The following is a 23,517-nucleotide window of genomic DNA, read 5'->3' as shown; positions in this document are numbered from 1 at the left end:
GCACCCTTTTTTTTGATTAGACAAACATAATTTTTATTGAAGTTTATCCGAAAATCGTTGCTCGCCACTGCACACCTTCGCTGCCAAAATATTCCTTTATTGAATCCAACTGATTCAGATTCTCGTGTTTGAGTGTGTAAGTATTTGTGTGGGTGTGTTTGATGTATTAAAAGTTCATTCGGTAACTCATAATGTAACACTGGAGCGATATTGTGGATTGGGCGTTCCTTAGAATTTTTCGCCTACGTAACAACATTTTGGAGGCAGCGTTCTATTCATTTTCTTATTATTGCGTTTGCCGGGTAATTGTTGGCAATTTGAATTCTATTGAGACGCTTGCCATGTTGAAGGCTGAATTAGAATAAGTAATAAGAACATTTCGAATTAGATTACAGGTTCCAATTATAGTAAGAGTCCATAGATAAAATTTTCAGTTTTATGAGAAATGAAATCATCTTAACCTCAAGGCGGTCATTGTACTCCAAAAATTCCTCATAATACCTGAGGCTTCGACAAACGCCGCAACTTCCAATACAATATGAGTATTAATGATTCTTTATTTTTTATTGTACACACAGTTAATATTACAGTAATTGCGATAAGATATAAAAATGGCGAGCTTAACTAAACAATTGAGTTTTCTACCAGCTAACCGTTCTTAACGAAGGAAAACTTTACATGAGTGAGGAGAAGAATACAATCTAATCAATTTAGTTATTGATACAATACACAATAACAATAATAAAAATAAAAAAGCACTAATACGTAATATATCAGACTATATACATACACACATAAATAACGTATACATAAAATATACATACACGTACATATATAATGAAATACATAAAAGTAATACTAAATTGATAGATAGTACTCCTTTTAATTTCGGACAAAAATCGACAAAAAAATTAAATCTAATATTATTACTGGCGGTAGGGCATCTTGTGAGTCTACACGGGTAGGTACCACCATCCTGCTTATTTCTGCCGTGAAGCAGTAATGCGTTTCGGTTTGAAAGGTGGGGCAGACGTTGTACTATAATACTAAGACTTAGAACTCATGCCTCAATTAGGTTTATAATTGTTGATGATTATGGGCTCCAGTAACCACTTAACACCAGGCGGGTCGTGAGCTTGTCCAGCGACTTAAACCTTAAAAAATCTTATCTATCAAATGATGAACATCTAACAGAAGTGGATTGGTTAGTAGCCCCGTCCGAATTCAGAACCTCTTACTTGAGTAATTACGTTCTTTTTGTCACAACCAATCCTTTGAAGGCAAGTCTTTCCGGTTCTGAATATTAAAGCGAAATAAAAAATTCTAAGAAATCCTTTTCGTATTCCCAGCTCCCATTTGATATCATTCAACTGGATTATTTGACAATTGGTCATCATCGATAGCTACTTCTAATTATGATTCCATCCAGTGTCCTATGTACATTTCCTATCACTAGACGTCCCGCAGTAGTCGAAATTCGACTATAATTAATTGAAATTATAAGTTTCAACATTATTATGGTCCTATTGTTACAAATTTGGCCAAGACTACACTACAAATACTCGTAATATTAAAGATAAACAATACTAACCTATTTTCTATTTGACTACAAACTTTAAGCAATAACAAAAGTTTGACAATACTTCAGTGCAATAAGCAAAGAGTATAAAGAGTATGTATGTGTGTCAAATACATGGTAGTGTGTGTAATGTTTTCTTTATTGATTTAATGTATTTTTTATGCATAATAAAAAAAAATAGTATTGTGCACTTCTTCTCTATATTCTCTATAAGTGTCGAAAATTTCATACTCTTCCGTCCGTGTAATTTTCGTAAAAAGGGATACAAAGTTTTTGCTTCAAGTATTAATATATAGATAAACCGATGATAAGTATAATGTAATTGTCTCCGTAAGTCTATTATTTATAAGGTACAAATTCTGATACGGTGATCAGATGTACCCACTTTTTACTTGGTTCCTAATCATGTATTTATTCTGTCGGTATATTTGTATATGAATCGATTGTTAATATGTAAAACATGTAAACCACATAAACAATGAACTATTCGAAATTTGAACATACAACTATAAATAGTAGTTATGTATATATAATTACGTTTGTATGTCTGTGAGTTACGAAAATCGAAGAAAATAGCTGTGATTTAAAATGAAGATATTACAAGTACGGCATTGAGCTATATTAAAACCAAAGTGTCATGTACATTTTAATTATAATTAGTGGTCGTTTCATGTCGTTACGAAGGTGTAGCCGACAACACTAATTAACGTGGCGAAGTGAAATTATTTTCATTTTAGTAGGCACGCCTGATTTACGTGAGGGATCAAATCATTATAATACGTTCCGAGAAAAGATTGAGCGGTGCCGTGATAGAGTAGATAAATTGAAAAGTAAGCTCACAATATTAAAATTAATGGCCTGTGCTTTGTGTGTTCTATAATAATATCCCAGAAAATGTTGAGTACCGTTTTTTAAGCATTTTATAGATAGATTAATGAGGTCATTGCCTATTCAGTGGTTAGCAGAACTGATAGATATTACAACGTAAATGTTGTTACCAACCACATCTCAATTGCAATTTTTGTGGGTCAGGCTTAATTAGACAACTATACTAATATTATAAAGAGGAAAGATTTGTTTGTTTGTTTGTTTCGAATAGGCTTCCAAACTACTGAACCGATTTGAAAAATTCTTTCACTGTTTAGGAGCTACAGTATTTCCGAGTGACATAGGCTATAATAGTTTTTGAAAAAAGTTAGGGATCCTTACTAAAACTCCAATAATGTAACCCAAGGTGTAAAAAAATCACCTATAATATTCTTTACATCGCGTGCCCTGCGAAAACTATTGATGATAGAATAAAATAATGTACTATAACTTTGTAGAACACATTATTATTTACAAAAAATGTGGCGACAGCATATGTCCGACTATTATAGCTATGCCACAATAAGTGTTAATTTATTTAGAAAATAAAAACAACGTCAAATATCGTTCACAGGGTAGCTTCTTTATAATTGTGGGTTTACTGGTGCCCCGGAGGCCTTTCCAGTTTCACAAGGACAGGTGGGCGAGCAAGGGCTCAGACAAAGCAAGGGCTCAGCCAGTACAAGGAAGCTCTTACTCAATAAACTCAATGGCTTTTGTTTTGTAACTATGACCTTTTTACGAAAACTAGAAAAATAATAATATAAAAATAATATAAAAATAGATAAAAACAAATATTATTTAAACGAATATAAAAGTTTTTTTAAAAAATAAAATTCAAGCTATCTTTATAATTTTCTATTTTTAGAGACCTGACGCAAATATAAGGGATAATGTGTGTGTATTATAATTTTTTATTTTGAAAATTTTGATAAAGTCCCGAGCGAAGCCGGAGCGGGACGCTATTTATCAATAAAAAAAAATGTATACCCGAATAATTATTTTCTTTATACCTCGAATAGAACTTAAAATTAATATTTTTATAATAAGGAGCTTCGTTCCTATCCGGTGTCCCACGACACCACACATTTTTTTAATATGTTACATATATAATAATATTATATTATGTATATAAGTCTTTTAAAAAAGTTACCGTATTAGATCTGTGGAATTTTTCTGGCATCACTACATAGTATAAAACAAAGTCGCTTTCTCTGTCCCTATATCCCTATGTATGCTTAATCTTTAAAACTACGCGACGGATTTTGATGCGGTTTTTTTAATAGATAGAGTGATTGAAGAGGAAGGTTTATATAATAACATCCATTAAATAGTGGAGAAATCAATATTAAATTACAGTTTCCGAAGCGAAGCGAGGGCGGGTCGCTAGTTAGACAATATAACGGCTGTGTCGCTCTTGAAATTTGAAGACGTTTGTAATTCACGGTTGATATTTGCAGGGTGGTGATTGATACCTAGGATCCTCGACCATCAAACAAATATGCGGACTTCATTTTTAAAAATACCTTTAGTCTTTAATCTTGCCTTTATTATTTCTGCGTGATTATTGTAATTTTGTCTGAGGTTCATGAAAATCAGAGTAATTCGCTACGAAACAATTTCCTCATCGTGGGTGTCATACATGCACATGATCTTATTTTCTATTTTTAATATCTAAAATTGACAATCATTGTTCTTAATCAGTTTACGAAGAGGAACATGAAGTGAATAATATGTATAAAAAAACTGTAGCGGCATTAGATTTTCCGCAACATGAAATTTCTATTAATTTTTATGGGCTTAAGATTTCAGTAAAATTAAAGAATGCGTTATTATTGAAAAAAAAACAACTGAATCAGTAATCAGTTTTTGAGGATAGCGAGGTCAGGGAACAATATTCTGAATCAATAGCAACCGCATACGTTCCCCGCGTCACAAACAGCTCGATAGTTCTATTGGTGGCGAAAATTTAATACAGATACAATAATTCCAAGGATCGACGTCCTCAGCATGACAGATGAGTGAATAAATACTAAAAAACGAAGAATTTGCAAAAAAATTAGTACCGTCAATACTTTTTAAGCTGTTAAGCTTTTTTGGATCAGTGCAATTATGATAACTCTAAACATACTGATTTTTAATACGCTTTTATTAGTTCCAGACGTATCTATGTTAGTAAGTAGCGGAATCTTTGAACATGATTTTGACTCCCTTTAAAACGTCAGATTAACTCGAAATTTGGTATACCTATTAAGGACCGATGACAATTTAATATTAAATAATAAATACTAACTACTTCTATTTGACTACTACTATACTTCTATTTGGCTACTACTATTCTTCTATTTGACTACTTCTATTTGGCTACTTCCATTTGACTCCATACAGAAACGGGCTGTTCGGATGGTCGATAGTCCTGCTCTCGCGGATCGCTTGGAACCTCTGGGTCTACGGAGGGACTTCGGTTCTCTCTGTGTTTTATACCGCATGGTCCATGGGGAATGCTCTGAGGAATTATTCGAGATGATTCCCTCATCTCCTTTTTATCATCGCACCTCCCGCCATCGGAGCAGAGTTCATCCATATTATCTGGAACCGCTGCGTTCATCGACAGTGCGTTTCCAAAGATCTTTTTTGCCACGTACCATCCGGCTTTGGAATGAACTCCCCTCCACGGTGTTTTCCGAGCGCTATGACATGTCCTTCTTCAAACGAGGCTTGCGGAGAGTTCTTTATGGTAGGCAGCGGCTTGGCTCTGCCCCTGGCATTGCTGACGTCCATGAGCGACGGTGACCACTTACCATTAGGTGGGCCGTATGCTCGTCTGCCTACAAAGGCAATAAAAAAAAAAAAAAAAAAAAATATATATATATGTAAAAAAATGAAATTCAACTAAAAAAATAAATAAATTAATAATTTAAAAAAACTAACAAAATACACTTTTAAAGAAAATCCAACTAACAGATATGAGTAGAAGTGTTTGATAATATCCTGAAAAGCACTCCACGCTTTTTTTACCATAAAATCATTTTTTCCTTCACTATTTTTAATTCGAATTTATTAAAATTTATTTTCTATTTTTTAGTTGGATTTTCTATAAAAGCGTATTTTGTTAGTTTTTTAAAAAGTATTATTTATATAATGATATTTACTACTAATATCAACCCACATTCAGCTCTGTTGGTCGCGTCCCCATAGACTTGCCCAAACGCTCGAAGGTGCCTGGATGATGACATTTAAGTTGAAATAAACGCCACCATCATGGTCACAGAAAAAGCAAGATGGCGGCTCTCATTCAAGTCCACTACAAGCTATACGGCATTAATCACACATGGTTTTAAGGTTAGAAGATCACTAGACAGTTCGAGAACTAGACAAGGGTCTAAGAGTTAATGTAATTAAGATAACTCTCCTATTCAGTATTCAAGATATCTCACGCCCATTCTAATTATCGGCTGAAGATATTAATTTAATTGGAATTCGGTACGTGATAGTGAGCAACGTTCCACAATTCAAATTGTCGGGAATTTTCGAAGATATTCGATATTCAAATGATCTATTTGGTTCTACGTTTTTGTAGTTCTGAACTTGATCAGGTCATTGACTTTCAATAAAGTAATCAAGAGTTTCGTGGGGCGCATATTTTATGTTTGTTACGCGAATGATCTGCCAATACTAAAAAGATTCTGAAGAGTCTTATTCTGGCCGTTGACCTGACTGCCAATGTTTTTTTAATAAAGTCACTACGTACACACTGCTCACCACTATTGCGTTATGTTATAATAATAATAATAATTCGGTCACGGTGATCTTGATTTCTTTGAACCTAGACTCAGGGGGTTTGTCAGATGTGTGAGGGATTTATTTAGGATCTATTTAACAATGACTAGTTCTCAATATGATGTTTGTTTGGTTGTATTTTTGTCTGTAACGGTATGTGGATACCGTTTTTTTGTGTTGTTTTTTTTTCTGGAGTTCATAATTTTATTTTAATTTGTAATTTTTAATTTTTATTTGTAATTTTTTATTTTCAATAGCCAAATCTTTGTAAATTAATACGGGCTTGCTGAGTGCACGTACCATTTAGATTGCATTTTTTTTTTTATTGCTTAGATGGGTGGACGAGCTCACAGCCCACCTGGTGTTAAGTGGTTACTGGAGCCCATAGACATCTACAACGTAAATGCACCAACAACCTTGAGATATAAGTTCTAAGATCTCAGTATAGTTACAACGGCTGCCCCACCCTTCAAACCGAAACGCATTACTGCTTCACGGCAGAAATTGGCAGGGCGGTGGTACCTACCCGCGGAAACTCACAAGAGGTCCACTACCAGTAAATTTAGGTATTACTTGTATGATTTAGCTAATATTTAATGTACTGTAATGATTTAAATTTGTTTTATGCATCAATAAAAAAAACTTTGTCAGAGCCGTCGTGGTCGTCATTCGGTATCATTGCTGTGGGCAGATGCTATGCGCCTCACGAGCAAACTCCACTTCTCCCGGTTTGTGGTGAGTCTGGTACACTCATGCAAACAACCGCCAACTGCCAATTTGACTTGGTCGGTCCATCGCATGGCAAACCTCCCACGCGGTCTGGTGTCTTCTACTTTGCCCTGAACGACAAGGCGCTCTAGGGAGTCATTTTCTAGCCGGGAGATGTGTCCAAAAAATGATTCATTAGTCCCAAATTAGGATTCCTTTGTTTTTTTTTATTTTTTATTGCTTAGATGGGTGGACGAGCTCACAGCCCACCTGGTGTTAAGTGGTTACTGGAGCCCATAGACATCCACAACGTAAATGCGCCACCCACCTCGAGATATAAGTTCTAAGATCTCAGTATAGTTACAACGGCTGCCCTGCCCTTCAGACCGAAACGCATTACTGCTTCACGGCAGAAATAGGCAGGGCGGTGTTACCTACCCGCGCGGACTCACAAGAGGTCCTACCACCAGTCAATGTATATTTGATCTAGTAGCATGGTGTGAACTGTGAATGTAACATGGGTATCAGAGATTGATAAACATACTTAAATATGTTTAAAAATATACAAAAATAGACAATAAATACCTAGACAAAGAGAAAAAAACCTGTCCATCACACAAAGTTTGTTCTTTGTGGGAATCGAACCCACGACCCTCTGCGCAACACTCATGAGCGCTAACTAATGCGCCACCATGTCCGTTTTTATGCGAATCTGTAACGGAAACGAGACGACAATATGGCGCTTATGTCGTTACAAATAAAAACCATAAGACTAAGCTACCAGCGTGGTTTAACTAGGCTAATACCATCAAGCATCAGTCTCAAAAGCCGTCAAAACCAAAGGAAAGAACAAAAATTATATGTTTTTATTGTTATTGATTGCAGATCAGTTTGTTGTTTGCAAAAACTAATAATCTATACATATAAATGAAATCGGAGTGTCTGTTTGTTATAATAAAATAACCACTTTTTACTAAATGTGCAAGTATGTATACCACAGTACATATACCAAAATATTTTTTTAACTTTTGTCTCTCAGTCTGTCTGTCTGTTTGTTTGTCTGTCTGTTTGTTCCGGCTAATCTCTGGAACGGCTGGACCGAATTTGACGAGACTTTCACTGATAGGTAGCTATATAGATAGCTATATATAGGTAGATGATATAAAGAGTAACTTAGGTAACTTTTTTAGGCTAGCTTCGCCCCGTGGCATCACCCGCGGTACGACAATAACCGTGGGTAACATCGCGGGACTCAGCTATCAATAATAAAATTTAATGTCGCTAGTTGTAAATAAAGTCAGAGTATATATTAATACTTTTTCTAGCAAATATGACGAGAGCCGGAGATATAATATAAGAATAAAATCACATTTATTCACAGACACAAGTACTTACTGCCAATATTTGATCTCTCAGGTTCCAAGCGTTCATGTTATCTATTTTATTATCAATTTTATTACTTTAATGTGGGTAGAACGGAAATATTCGTATTTTTGTAAATCAATCTGCTTAGTTTACTATATTATGTACAGTGTAATAGATATTTATCATCATATCATTGTTATGCTAAGCTTACATATATAACACGGGGTTTAAATCCCGTATGCAGGTACCAACTTAAGAAGTCCTTCTAAGATGGTGGTAGGCTACTGGTGGTAGGACCTCTTGTGAGTCCCCGCGGGTAGCTACCACCCTGCCTATTTCTGCCGTGAAGCAGTAATGCGTTTCAGTTTAACGGGTGGGACAGCCGCTGTAACCATACTTGAGACCTTAGATCTTATATCTCAAGGTGGGTGGCGCATTTACGTTGTAGATGTCTATGAGCTCCAGTAACCACTCAATACCAGGTGGGCTGTGAGCTCGTCCACCCATCTAAGCAACAAAAAAAAGGTGATGGAATAAAACCACAAATAAGAAAAGAATAAATCCGAAAATTTATACTTTAGCGGTAATCAGCGGTTCAGCCATGCCCTTGGTATCGCCCATCATCAAGTAGACTAACTAACAACTAGCAACGCTCGCCTGCATTTTAAGGCGACAAAAAAATTATTAGCCGGGCGTACCACGAGCAGCCAATATCGACCAAAACCAAAGACCAATATCGGACCTACTTCTCCAGAGAAGCAACTATACGCTCCTATTTGGAGGGGGGAAAGGTTTAAAATTCAACAATTTTATTGAGGTTTCGACTCCGTATATGAAAGTGGCGACACTCACGTTGTGACGTCATGGACCCTGGTTAACCCCTTTAAGATAAGTTACGGCCTAAGCTCGTTCGTCAGGAAAAACTAGAGAAATAAATTTGAGATCAGTATCTGGAATCGAATCGAATTAGTTAGGAATGGAATGGACTTTAAGGGTTTCAATATTGATCGTTGGCTGGCTCCACCTGGAGCGAGGAATGATGGGTCAGACGTGCCTCGAGAAGCTTTAGCCCTTTTATACGAAAACTTAAGCTTCTAAATAATAAGGAAACGTTTTAAGCGCTTATAATGTAATTCGTTATCTATACTAATATAATATTATAAAGAGGAAAGATTTGTTTGTTTGTTTGTATTGAATAGGCTCCGAAACTACTGAACCGATTTGAAAAATTCTTTCACTGTTTGGAAGCTACACTATTCCCGAGTGACATAGGCTATCATCTTATTTAAAAAAAATGGGATCCTTACTAAAACTCCAATAAGCCAGGGTGTAAAAATTACCTAAAATATTCTTTACGTCGAGTGCCCTGCAAAAACTATTGATGATAGAATAAAATAATGTACTACGACTTTGTAGAACACACATTATTATTTACAAAAAGAGTCGCGACAGCATATGTCTAACTATTATAGTTATGCCGCAATAAGTGTTCTTTTATTTAAAAAAATAAAATAACGTCGTATAATTGAAATTTTTTTTAACGACCTGAGCGGAGCCGGAGCGTGCCGCTAGTATTTCTATACAAATTTGGTTAAAGAAAACCCTCAAAAGTATGTAGATCAGATGTTAATTGCATAATTTAATATAACTTTCCATTGAATAATTTCGGGGCCAATTTTTCAATCAACAGACAAAAGTTATCCATCAGGTAAATTGAATTATAATCTGGCTGAAAAAATAAAATCGAAACGTAATTTTTCGTAATTCACTTTTGTCTGACAATTGATAAATTAGCTCTATGCAGATTCGGTTAGTACTTGAACTGTATAATTGATACGACTTCTTCAAACATAGACATTGCGGTGGCGACACATTTTTTAATTTTTTTTTTTATTGCTTAGGTGGGTGGACGAGCTTACAGCCCACCTGGTGTTAAGTGGTTACTGGAGCCCATAGACATCTACAACGTAAATACGCCACTCACCTTGAGATATAAGTTCTAAGATCTCAGTATAGTTACAACGGCTGCCCCACCCTTCAAACCGAAACGCATTACTGCTTCACGGCAGAAATAGGCAGGGCGGTGGTACCTACCCGCGCCGACTCACAAGAGGTCCTACCACCAATATAGGCTTCTATTACACAGTATTATTCTGCTATAATTCTTCCGCTAAATCGGTTGTATGCGGCAGATGTGCTATCGATGTTGTTCTGTAATTTCGTAGTAAGAGGAAAAAGCGCTATTCCCAAATTAACTTTTTTTGTTTCGTTTACTCTACAAACTTAGAAAATAGAATTACAGTAACAACGAAGCTCCCAAAACACTGTCATTACAATAAACCTCATCTAAAATACTTCACACTTAATTTGACAATTAAATAAAGTATGTTTAATCTTCCGTGATCATATTAGTGTATTGTTTGAAATGCCTGATTCGGGAACGTAAACATTTAATATTTTATTTTTATAGAATTTTAATCACAATTAAGTACGACTAGTGGCCCCGCAGTAGTCGAAATTCGACTATAAAATTAATTGTAATTGTAAGTTTGTACACTATTATGATTGTATTTTATACTTCTATATTCACAAATTTCGCCAAGACTACACTATAAAAAATATTAACAAAGACGAACAATATTTAATCTATTCTCAATTTGACAACAGATGTCAAGAACAAAAGTTTGACAATAAATAGTATGCATGCGTGTGTGCGTCAAATACATGGTATGTAGTGTGTGTAATGTTTTCTTTATTGATTTAATGTATCTTTTATGCATTATTTAAAAAAAATATTAGCATTGTGCACTTCTTCTCTGTATTCTTTATAGGTGTAGAAAATTTCATACTCCTCCGTCCGCGCAATTTTCGTAAAAAGGGATACAAAGTTTTTGCTTCACGTATTAATATATAGATATGAGTGAAAGCTTCAATTTTCGAGCATACCTATTTCATGTCTGATATGGAACTAATGAATACGTTAGTTGAATGTCACCGCTATCATTGTGAATAGTTTTCATGAACGTTTGTCTAGAGTAGATTACAATTAGCGATAAGAGTTTAATTAACAAATGGATATGTTGTATGTATTGCTATTTAGATCTTTCCATTGGATCAGAAAACAAGTTAATCATGCGAAGTATTCATGTATTCTACTTTGAAGCTCAATATAGCTGGCTAGACCAAGCTAATAGATATATAAATCTAGTTATTGGTATGGCTCCTATTATATTCAACAAATTGCCGAATAGTATAAAGTATCAGCCCTTAAGAAAATTTAAACAACTCCTGTCTTCGCTGTTATTAAAGAAGTGTTATTACTCTGTTACTGATTTCCTAAATAATGAATTGTAGCACTCTCCTTATTAAGATCTCAATTTTTATAATAAACTTTTTGTGATCTCATTCTTAAATTTATCTTAATACCTAGTTTAAATTAGCTGTAAGTTTCTCCTTCAAATTTGTATGCCAACAGGCAGACTGTAGTGGGATTGAATATATTTTATACTACGACCATACTTGTATCTGCATTCTATACAAATAAATGAATCATTATTATTATTATTAGACATATTAATCTATATTGCTTTAATAAGTATGTGGCATATGCTATTTGTCATTTTATTTCTAATTCATCGAAAATTTTAACTTCAAATGACCAGACTCTCTTCGAAACAGCAGCTACACGGTAAATGTAAATACAGTTGGCGGTAAACCTCGTATCACTTCAAACAAAGACCATAGCAAATATTATTGAGAACATAAATTCTAACGACATTGAACAACCGAAGATAAAATACACAACAGTTAGGATCAAAATGTACCGTTAGAGATAACAATAAAACTGTATCCCTTTACGTCCAATAAAGGGGATGGATAAGTTTATTTATTTATCTCGTTTTACGATACTACGCGACAAGATTAATCGCCTGACGTGTTATTACCATGGCAAAGTATTCGTGTGGCCTATTAGTGTAAAATAAGTAGAGCATAAGATTTGACATTAATACCGGAAATATCTACATCGTCCTATGTACATATAACTACATCGACAAGTTTATGAAAGCTTTTATACTGATGCAAGTCTAACGAGGCTCGGTGGGGTGTAAACAGATCTTATCGGAAAGGTTTTATGACTTTGATGGGTAACGAATGGTTGAGTGTTATTTTCCAGAAAGTTATGAGGGCGTAGCTCCAAAGCTTTTGTTGGAGAATGTCCATTATTGACGACAGCATTTTCATGTTAGTTTTGCATGCACACGAAGATCTGATGTTAGAAACAGTTACAAGTTTGAATCGATATCCCCAGTGATTAACACAGGACAAAAATACATCGAAAGCCGCAATTCGATTTTGCGATGAAAATAGCAAAGGCGTTATGCTAATGCCTCATTTTGTAGAGGTTCTACTACAAGCCAGAACGGATTAAATTAATGGATTTATTTAACTAAAAATAAAATGAGTGACGCCTGATTTGATGGTTATAGTTAAAACCAGAAATAAAAGCCCAGAATACAGAACCTACTGATAAAGCGTTTTAGGCTGTCGACAATGAAAATGTAACTGCTTTACAATAAACATTTGAATGTTGAAGTACATCGTTTATAGTCGTGCCCTAGATTTGTGCTGATGGCTTCGTCGAAGTGGTTCGAAAGTCTAATAGAAGAAGTTTAAAAAATTGTTGATAGAAATGGCCATTATAGCTTTTTCTGTATAATAGGAATCTTGTGTCGCTAGCATCCTCGAAACCAATCAAGGGAAATGGAAAAATGCGAACCATTCATCACCGGCAGACGAAGATCGGATATATATCGGAAAACGCTTGTTTGCGGAGATTTACTGTGTTCCATGTTTTAATATTTTACAACGTTTTTTTTTTTTTAAATGGGTTACGTTTTCTTTGAGGATAATTAATAAAAATGAAATGAATAAAAAACATGATAAAATCCTCTTTCCAATATTTTTACTGTGTTAGATATTCATTTGAATCCATAAAACGGGGCGATCGCATTATCGAAAATCCCATTATCGCGGCTTATTTGGAACCTATGGATCTACAAAGGGACTCTGTTTGTGTTTAGTATCGTATGTTCCATGGGAAGTACTCGATGGATTTTACCATCACATTGCACCCCGCTAGAGCAGAGTTCTTCCTTATTACCTGGAAACACTGCGTTTCATACCATACCATACTACCATCTGGCTCTGTACTCCCCTCCATAATATATTTTGCCAAAACATGACTTATGTCAAATGTGGTTTGAAAAATCCTAAGCAGCAGTCAGCGGTTCAGCTATTCTCCTGACACTATCAATGTCCATGAGCATCGCTAATCGCTCCACATTATATTGGTAGCATACTGGTCTGTCTGCTGTTACAAAAAAAGGGGTAAGAGAAGAAGATACCATAGTTGCAAAGAAGCTGAAATTCATTAGATCATTCGTTTCATCAGTTTTCAGGAAATGTTTTTGCTTGCATTAAGTATGTAGCATCCCGTTTTTGCTCAATAAATTTGGTGTATCTTGTCCAGAACATATCATACTGCATTAAGATCGTATATTTTGGCACAGCATGGTTTTGCAGCTTAATCTTAATATAAATAATGTTTCTTTTAAAGTACAAGTCATAGTGAAAAGTGTAAGTTTTAATAAATAATCAAATTATCTATATTGGTACTTGGTCAGGAAACGTATTAGCGCGAGGCTTTTTAACGTCATCACATTTATCACGGCTCTTTACAAGTGTAAAAATTCATTGTTAAAATATTGTTAAAAGTCATGATATTTTATTACCATAAATCCCGACCTGGATGATTTTCTATTTATGTAGCACAAATCCTGACTACTTTTGAGATGAAGCACTCATAAACTTGTCGGGACTTCTCAATGTGGCTAGAGGAATTGAAGTACTGATAACTATGCGCTCTGTAACTATCATACCTATTTTTATATGAACATTAATATTTGTATATTTATCTGCTAGGTATGTGTTCATAAGCTATTCATACAAATGTGATGAAAACAAAACTGGTAAATTTATTGTTAGCGCTTTAGGAAATATTTCTGTTTTGTTATCATCAAATTTCTACAGATGGTTTGCGAGTAGTCTCAAAAAATCGCTTCATATATTAGCAATAGTTACAGCAATAGGGACAGTGACCTGGTTTGGAAAGACTACAATAAAAAGACTACACAACAAATACGTTTCGAAATGCCTAGAGATATAATTATCGCGATCCGCTAAAAAGCAACTGTGGGTTTTATAATACAGCGCTTTTCCGTGAAACGACAAAGCGCTTTTTAATGCGCAGCTCAACAATATGCCCGCTCTTTATCCCTGGCTTTTAATCTGATATCGTCATTTTGTTTTTCTGCTACCTAGTAGCTGATATTGATTAATTGTCTTGTTTGCTCCGTTTCCAGGGAGAGTGGACATCAGACAGTCGTCGGTTATTACAATGTAAATCAAGTCAAAAATAAAACATATTGTGGTTTTGCTTATTCAAGAAAAATCACAACTTAATTTTAAAACTTTACGGTGGGGTTACGGAAAAGGTGCTTATGCAGTTACATCAATATTTTATGTTCTTGTGTGCCTTTCCACCGGTTACATTTGACCTAAAGAACTAGGTTTTTATTACGCGAATCATATAAAGTTTTCAATAATATTTAAAAAATGTATATTAATTACGGTAGGGCAAGACTATGCATATTATTACTGCCATGAAGCAATCATGCTTACCGGTTTGTCAGATGATCAATCGATGCAGTTTTTTATTTATGTATATCTCGTGGTCATCAGCGACTATCACATGAGGTATATCCTATCTCCTGCCACCATTCCATCAGTTGAGTAGTAACTTCATCTCCCAAGAAAATATTTGCGTATATAATGAAATGAAATACAATGAAAACCCCCGATATTCAAACTATATAAAGAACTTCATACTTTGCCTATAATAAACAGACTAGAAACGGCTGGCTTTATTTCCAGGGAGTGCCGAATGCCGCAAATTAGGGCACCAAGGGCACTTCCATCGTTTGTCTTAGTCATGGCGCTCGTTTGGTAAAAAAGATGTTTGCCAGCGAGGGCGGTGTACGGCGCGGCGTAGGGAAATTATTGACTACAGTTCATTAGCTACTTTTTTGACGAATACATATGACGAATAGCAGTAATCATTTATAGAATCTTTTGCTTGTCAGGTGGCTTCATCTGTTTGTCGTCCTACAGTTACTCCAGTAAACTGATATAGTGGGAGCACGCCTTGAAAAGTTTACTGAAATTCATGAATGCTTAATCTATCTAAATTTTTTTTTTTTGTGTATCTCAGGAATGTGGACAAGATAGAACTATCATAACAAATTACATTATTATTTTAGCTACATTTGTCCACATTCCTGAGATACACAAAAAAAATATTTTATAATAATTATGGACGACAATATTCTAAAATATATATTTCATTTCTGTACATTTAGTATACCGATTTGCGTTTATAGTTCAGCGGTCAGGGTTTGAGATCGTCCATAGGAGAGGACCTCTCGCTGCCGCGTGTCGTGGCTACGATGCTCGGCAGCGACGCGTCCTGGAAGGCGATGCTCGACTTCTGCGAGTCCACCATCTCGCAGAAGGAGGCGGCGGAACGAGAGAGGGAGTATTCTTCCCTTTCCGCACTGATCCGTCGCCGTCGAGCCGGGGGCCGGAGGAGGGAATATGCCCTTGTAGATGGCGGCTTCCCCCCGGTGAAGGTCAAGGGGCGACCTGAGGGGGTAAAGGCCGCATGGCGCGCTACCATCACTCTAGCGCGCTGCCAAGGAGATACAAAAGAGCGATCGGTTGGCGGTGTATCGCGTCCCGACCCGGCAGGCTGGTTCTGGTCTAGCGGGGTATTCCGGGACACCAGCGGCACCGTCTGAGCGGTCTGACGGGCGGCCGTACCGAGACGGCCGACGTTTCAGAGCCTTCGATTCGCTTTAAAGGCTCCGTCGGCCAGGCGTCCTTGGGGTGAGCTGCGCTGTCTGGTTGTAGTGTTGACCGCGGTAACCCCCTTACCTCATCTGGGTTCTGACCTCGGAGGGGATCGAACGCTTGGGCGAAGAGTGCAGGGGAGTCGTTTAGTGGGTGGGCGCTAAAATTCTTTGGGCCCGTGGTCTGCTCCCAACACCTTGCAGATCGTCAAGCCCCACGTACCCCGTGCGCCCCCTAGGCGCGGGGACATCGTAGGAGGTTCGGCCCCCAGCCCGAAAAAATAAAAAATAAAAATAAAAAGGGTGTGAGATCGTTGCTCATTTCATTACTTTGATTTAGACAATACTGCGGGAGAAGCCGCGAGGTAAAGCTGGTCATATTATATAATTCAACACAATTCTGTAACACCACAGGACGACGCTTAATTCAATGTGCTCAATTGAACACCGGAATTCGAGTTCACGAGTTAAACCTATTCAACTTAACACGATAGCATTCGACAGGTGAATTTAAGTTACCCCGCGGTACTTTGAATGGAGCTTTCGGCGAAAGTTTCTAAAGCTCGGTAAGCTCCTGTAGTGCTCGGTTTAACTGAAATGTTTTGATGTAAGTGAACAAGAGTTTGGATATTCAAATGTTGTGACTGTTATTTTTATTTATTTTAGGTCTTTCGGCTCATCGGGATCTTTGGACATTTTTAGTTTAAGGTCATATATTTGTTTATATTTTTTGGTTCACCAACAAATGCTTCTAGTGTAAAGCTGCCTAAGGTCACCAGCGCCGTATTGAAGCTTCATGACAATAAAGGCATAAAATAACGAAAGAAAATAAAATTAATCACAAAGCACCAGTAAAAATCAAATATTCTCAAACCCCTGATCCGGGGCTGTTACCTTTTTTTAATAAACAAATTTTGTGACTCAATATAACGAAGACGCCTGTGAGTTTGTTCCCGCAATAATTTGAAAAGTCCTTTTTTTTAATTTCATAAAAAATCGTTCGTGCGGCCACCTGAAGTTTGGTTCTGCCAAGTGACAAAAGAAAGTTATATTAATATAAGAACTTACAATACCCCGAAGAGATGAAAAAGAGTAAATAAAAATTTGTAAATTTTTTTCAGACTGCGAATACCACGGTATTCCAAATTTGGAAATCTTTAGAAACGTTTATAGAATTATAAAATGGTCTTCCAATTCTATTTTAGCTAATTGTATTCAAATAATATAAATTTTCGTTCACGGTAGCAGCGTCCTCATCTAGTTTGTTAATGCAACTTTTTTTTTATAGAAGAAATAGTAACGTTTCCCCCAATATAAGAAAGATTTCAATATGAACCATGGACAATTTAAAGGACAAACCCGAAATCCATACAAACTTGGGCCTGGCGTTACAGTGCTAGAATTTGGGCATAAGTTACAATACCTAAGAAGGTTTCATGAGCCCAATTTTCAGGTCTCCCAGCAATGGCCAAATTGGTAAAATCAGACAATGTTTACATTTTAGGTTATGTTTATTGTTCGAGATATTTTAATAAAAACGATATTTTTGAGGCTGTTTCCTACTAAAGATGAGTAATTTTTTACGAAACCTGTGGCAGCAACAGGTTGCTTTAAAATAAAAATGGAACCTGTTACGAGAAATCGCGCGTTAGGTTGTTTACGAAAACGAACGAAAGCCAAAAATTAAAAACAACGTAATGCGAAACGCGCTGCGCACGAAATGATTTTTTAAGGGATTTTATGACCTGGTAACTAAGACCTTTAGGTCGGTCTTATTTTAATTTTAATGAAAACCTTTTTTATATGAAAAACTATATTTATATGATAACTTTTTTATATAAAATATAAATCATTACGTGCTCCCATATTATCTCATCACATTTCATTTCATTTTATTTCATGCCTTTTTTATTTTTATTTTTTATTGCTTAGATACCCATCGACGAGCTCACAGCCCACCTGATGTTAAGTGGTTACTGGAGCTCATAGACATCTACGACGTAAATGCGCCACCCACCTTGAGATATAAGTTCTAAGGTCTCAGTATAGTTACAACGGCTGCCCCGCCCTTCAAACGGAAACGCATTACTGCTTTACGGAAAAAATAGGCGGGCGGGAGGCGCGGACTCACAAGAGATCATACCACCAGTAAAATTATTAATGTAACTACACCATAGAAAAACTCAAAGTACCAAATCGACTTTTTCATGTCGCACCATTCGTGGAAAAAGGTCGCAAGTGAAAAACTCGAACTTTTCAGGAGCGTAAAAAAACTGTTTTGTTAAGAAATGGTAAATCCTAGATGAAAATGTTCTTAAGAGACTTCATGGATAAAATTAAGCTGGATATATATCTGTTATTGATTTAAAACAATATTGAGTAGTTTTCGAAATAATTTTAAATTAATCGGTTACGTCTTTAATCCCCGTTATGATATTATAACTTTTAGGAATAAGTAAAGTAACCGCTTTGTTGCTACGGTGTTCACACGGATCATAGCTTCGTAATTTTAATTACGTATTTCTTGCCGACAAAATTGACCTAGCCTATGTATATGTATAAAAAAATACGCCTTTGTTGCGGAAGAATTAAAATAGAAATAATCATAGTAAATGAATTTATGTTTTTATTACAAGTTTAATAATAAAATAAATATGTCTGTATCACTAACAACTTACTTATTCTACCCTGACAGAAAACGTTAAAATATATTTAATAAATCGTATTTTTTTACTACAACAACATTTGTTTGCTATTATTTACGTGAAAATTGAATGCTTAAGGTAGTAATTAAATTTAAATTGTTAATATGAACATATTGAATGAAATCAACCAGCTTTATTAAACAAAAGGACTTGATAATAATGTTCAAAAGTAAATTAGTCAATAAAATGCTCAAGACGTAATCTTTTATAAAAACCAAGATAATGCGATCGTATGTTATTGCCTTAACAGGGACTTATCAAGTCTCTGTTGACATTTCTAGAAATTGGAAATAGACCATTGTATATCTGCATTAGTGCCGATAACACTTGGTTACTTTCACTCTGAGCCTTTCTGTTCTGCCTTTCCTTTCTGTAATTTGCATTGGTATTAACCCATTTAGGTTCTTCTTCATAAATATCATATTTCATATTAATAATTATAGGATTTTAGAGATCAGCAAATAATCGTTTTATTTTAGACCACAAAACTTTGTTGCCAGCGGTATCCTCATACCAGTTTTTAGCAAGTTCAACTAATCGTTTATAGTTAAAGAAATTCTCTTGTATCATGTGTTTCACAATACATATGTACTTCTTCGTATTTACTTTCGAATTGCGAACGATTGAGTGCTTTTCATCTGGTACATAATAAACTTGTTTTTTTTTTGTTTCTACATGCTGCATCGAGTCTCCTTCATTCTGAGAATGAGATTTTTTTTAAAAGCCGTGGATAATTTTTACTTGCAACATCTATATATTATTATAGTATATAGTTTCGGTTTTGTCCTGAACAATTCTCCGAATAGAACGATATTTTTCTGATACCCCTGGATGCTTCATTTTGTAAAAAAATCCATAGACGTCTATTTCATTGGTTTCCCCTTTCGCAATTTCAGCAAGCCGCATATAGCAACAACCACCTTTAGTTAAAATATGATCAACAGTGAAATTTTATACTGGGTATTTTGTTTGCTTGCGAAAAACTCCGACCTCCGATTGAGGTGCGCTCAAAATTTTTTCTAAATCAAGTTTACTACTGATTTTTCTTTTGAATTAGCTTTTTCTTTTTCTGTGCTATTTTTTGTCCCGTATATCCCTTATGTCCCCTATATCCCGTACAATTTTTTGTCCTTTAAATAATTATCGTATTCGTATTTCAATTGCTTTTTCTTTTTATCATCCGCTTGTTCCTACACCTTTATGTAACGCATAAAAAAAATTTAGGGTAGAAAAATCCGATATTGAATTTTGTGTTGAAAATAGAGCAAGGGTATAAGTGTTGCTGGCTTAACATTTTGACAGAGTTGTTGATCTTTTGTCCAATTTAGATATAAACACTTTTAGCATAAGTAAGCTTTTCGTCCAAATTTTCTCTTAGAGTTTCTTGGAAATTGGTTTATATGGTCAATAAAGCTTTTTATTTAAATCATCTACTTTTTTAGGCCGGTCAGAATGACATCCTCGTAAATCTTTCACTGACTCCATTTCTTATTCATCAAGCTGTGTAGACAATTTTATCATTTATATCCAAATTCTGTATAAATATATTTTCGCAAATAGTTACTACATTTTCAGTATTTAAACTTTTTGGGAAATTATATTCCAAAGTCTATGCTATTAGTCTTTTCGAATCTACCAGTGTCATACGTTTAGGCTTAGATTTTACAAATCTTATAATAACATACAATTCTATTGACGCTCAGAATTTCCCAAACATCAATAATAGTTGAAAATAACAATCCTTTCAAATTGATCTATTTATTCGTTACACTTTTTTCTTTTACTTGGATCTCTCGTAACTTTTTCTCTTCTCTTTTCCTGTATCCACTAACGGTATGAGTTACCAAAATTTTTGAATATTTTACTTCTTCACCTGCCAGGAACTTTCATCTCGCATTCTTTTTCAATTATTTTCATTGCTATTTGATTATTGTTATGGGTAAACTACGATGTGATGAAATTTATATCATTGGCAGTTTAAATAGGGTTTTCTTTTCCACTAACTTTCTCCTCCGCTAATTCTAAAACATTTGCATTATGCGATTGTGTTTCTTTTGATCGAGATTCTGTATAAAAGTTTATAGTTTCCGACCAAGTTGCTAATACGGAATCACATTGTCTAGTTCCACTGTTCTGTACTGTATTACTTAAACTAGTTTATGGTCCATCATCATAAGAAGAAGAACATTCCTTTGAGACTTTATTTAGATTTAATACCATCTTCAGTAAAACTCATTGACATATCATGCATGCGCATGCGCATCAAGTCATTTACGTTTTATTTCAATAATATCCATAACTTTACTTCTGCAGTACAGTTTGCAGCAGTATCGTATTCAACTTCGCGTAAAAAGATGGTACGCATACGTTTAGATAAATGATAGTTAACTAGGTAGCGGCATGCACGTGAGAACTATTCAGCTAGTGCCCATGCACCACTCTCGTGCGTGACAGATTTAAAAACAAACAAGAAATTTCGTGATACAAATCTTTGTATAATCAAATTTCGCAAGAAATAAGTAAATATTAAGTATGTAGTGTGGTTTATCCAACTGATATGCTAATGTTTTTGTTTTTAATTATAATTACGTTACGAAATTTTTTTAAAATATACAGTATAAAATTAGGTATTTTCATTTAAAAATTAAATTCCAGCGAAATTAATCATAGAAGAAGCGAGCTTATAATATTACGTATGAATGATTCTCAAAAGGTCACGTACAAAAAACACGTAACTGAACTTGCGCACTTCACATCTTCATCAAATATCGTGTCAAAAGTGTGCATGCTCATTTATGCACGTATATTTTAATAAAATTGTGTATAAGTAACAATAAGCTTTTATTAATAGTGAAAATTTCAGAAATGACCAAATATAACAAAAATTACGTAAGTAATAAGGCGAATTATTTAAAAAATAAAAATCTTAGCATTTCGCAAATTTTGCAATATCTCCGTCATTTTTTGGAATATTTTTTTCAAACTTGTTGAGCACATGTGTCATGGTCTCCTTTAACGAATAGTGAAATAAAAAAAATTTGAAGTAATTGTACTTGCGACTTTCTTCTACCAATGGTGCGATGTTATATTTAAGATTGCCAGTTGAAAATATTTTGAATTGCCGCAGTTGCCGACATGATTTCGTGTCATAACTAAATGGCACAGTTATTTATTTCTTTTAATGATTTTTGTTAGTAGATTTTGGTGCTTTACGTTACGTTATTCAATGAGATTAAGTTTATAGTCTGGCCAGCGAATCATGGCACAACTAAATAGCGGCAATCCAAAATGTCTTTAGTTGGCAACATTAAATATAACATAACACGATTTGATACATTTGTGTTTTTCTATGGCATAGAAACATTTTATATGGCACATTAATATAAAAATGCAAAACTACCCTTTCATGCTATATTTAATGTTGTCAGTTGTAGATATTTTGAATTGCCGCCATTGTACGTAGTTGTGTCACGATTCGATGGCCATACTCTATTTACATTGATTAAAATACCTATAAAAACAGTCATTTATCCTATAGCAAAAGAGTATTAATTATTTTTTACACTCTATTTCCACTAAATCGATCCTATTTTATGGATGCTCTAATTCTAATCCGCACGTTTGTGGAGCTAGTTACGTATATTGAAATAAGTGTTGCAGATGTTTACAAAGATTGTTTAAAACAAAAAATTGAATTCAACTTATTTTCTACACTTGGCCATTGTCAATGAAGCTAAGATTTCAATAGGTTAATCAAGCAAAATAGACGAATTTTTTGGTACATATCCCATTCGTGTAACGCTTAGGCCCAAAATGGGGTTTCTCCTTTCACCTGGTTCCCGATGACATTTAATTATTTTTTCCGTAATAGGTTTGTGGCGCTTCGAAAGAGGTTTAAGTCGGTTAGAATACAAAAAGGATATAATATCTTGTTTTTTTTATTTTATTGCTTAGTTGGGTGGACGAGCTCAAAGCCCACCTGGTGTTAAGTGGTTACTGGAGCCCATAGACATTTACGACGTAAATGCGCTACCCACCTTGATATATCAGTTCTAAGGTCTCAAGTATAGTTATAACGGCTGCCCCGCCCTTCAAACCGAAACGCATTACTGTTTTACGGCAGAAATAGGCGGGGTAATGGTATCTACCCGCGCGGACTCACAAGAGGTCCTACCACCAGTAATTACACTTACTCTTACATATATTATATATCTTACATAATCAACTATTATTTTATATTTATTTATGTATTTATCAAAATTTTGTGCTGAAATATTCTGAATTTCATGTTTATAATTCCTGTACAATCCCGTGTCAACATTATTGAAGAGTATTTCTCTGTTTACTGCAGAATTTTCAATCACCGTTTGATTCGTCTTAACGCGTACCGACAGCCAAATATTTAGGATTGAATGCTGAGAGACAAATATTGACGTACGGAATAATAGGGTTTCGTAGGAGGCAGGACTTAGAATTTACAGAGCTGCAACTGTAAAATGACCCCCAAAGACAAGTAGGTTAGACCGTTTATTAAATGCCATTGCAG

At 35.1% G+C, this 23,517-nt stretch overlaps 1 protein-coding gene across 2 annotated transcripts in view; it reads right to left on the bottom strand.

The window, feature by feature from the left end:
* LOC114244983 (metabotropic glutamate receptor 2) overlaps positions 1-23,517 on the bottom strand; it is a 189,942-nt gene that overhangs the window by 109,829 nt on the left and 56,596 nt on the right. The gene's annotated exons all lie outside the window — the stretch shown is intronic.

This window comes from Bombyx mandarina, chromosome 08 (assembly GCF_030267445.1).
Source record: "Bombyx mandarina strain Sakado chromosome 08, ASM3026744v2".
Lineage (NCBI taxonomy): Eukaryota > Metazoa > Arthropoda > Insecta > Lepidoptera > Bombycidae > Bombyx > Bombyx mandarina.
Note: the sequence above shows the minus strand (reverse complement) of the source record. Positions and strands in the feature narration are given on the sequence as shown.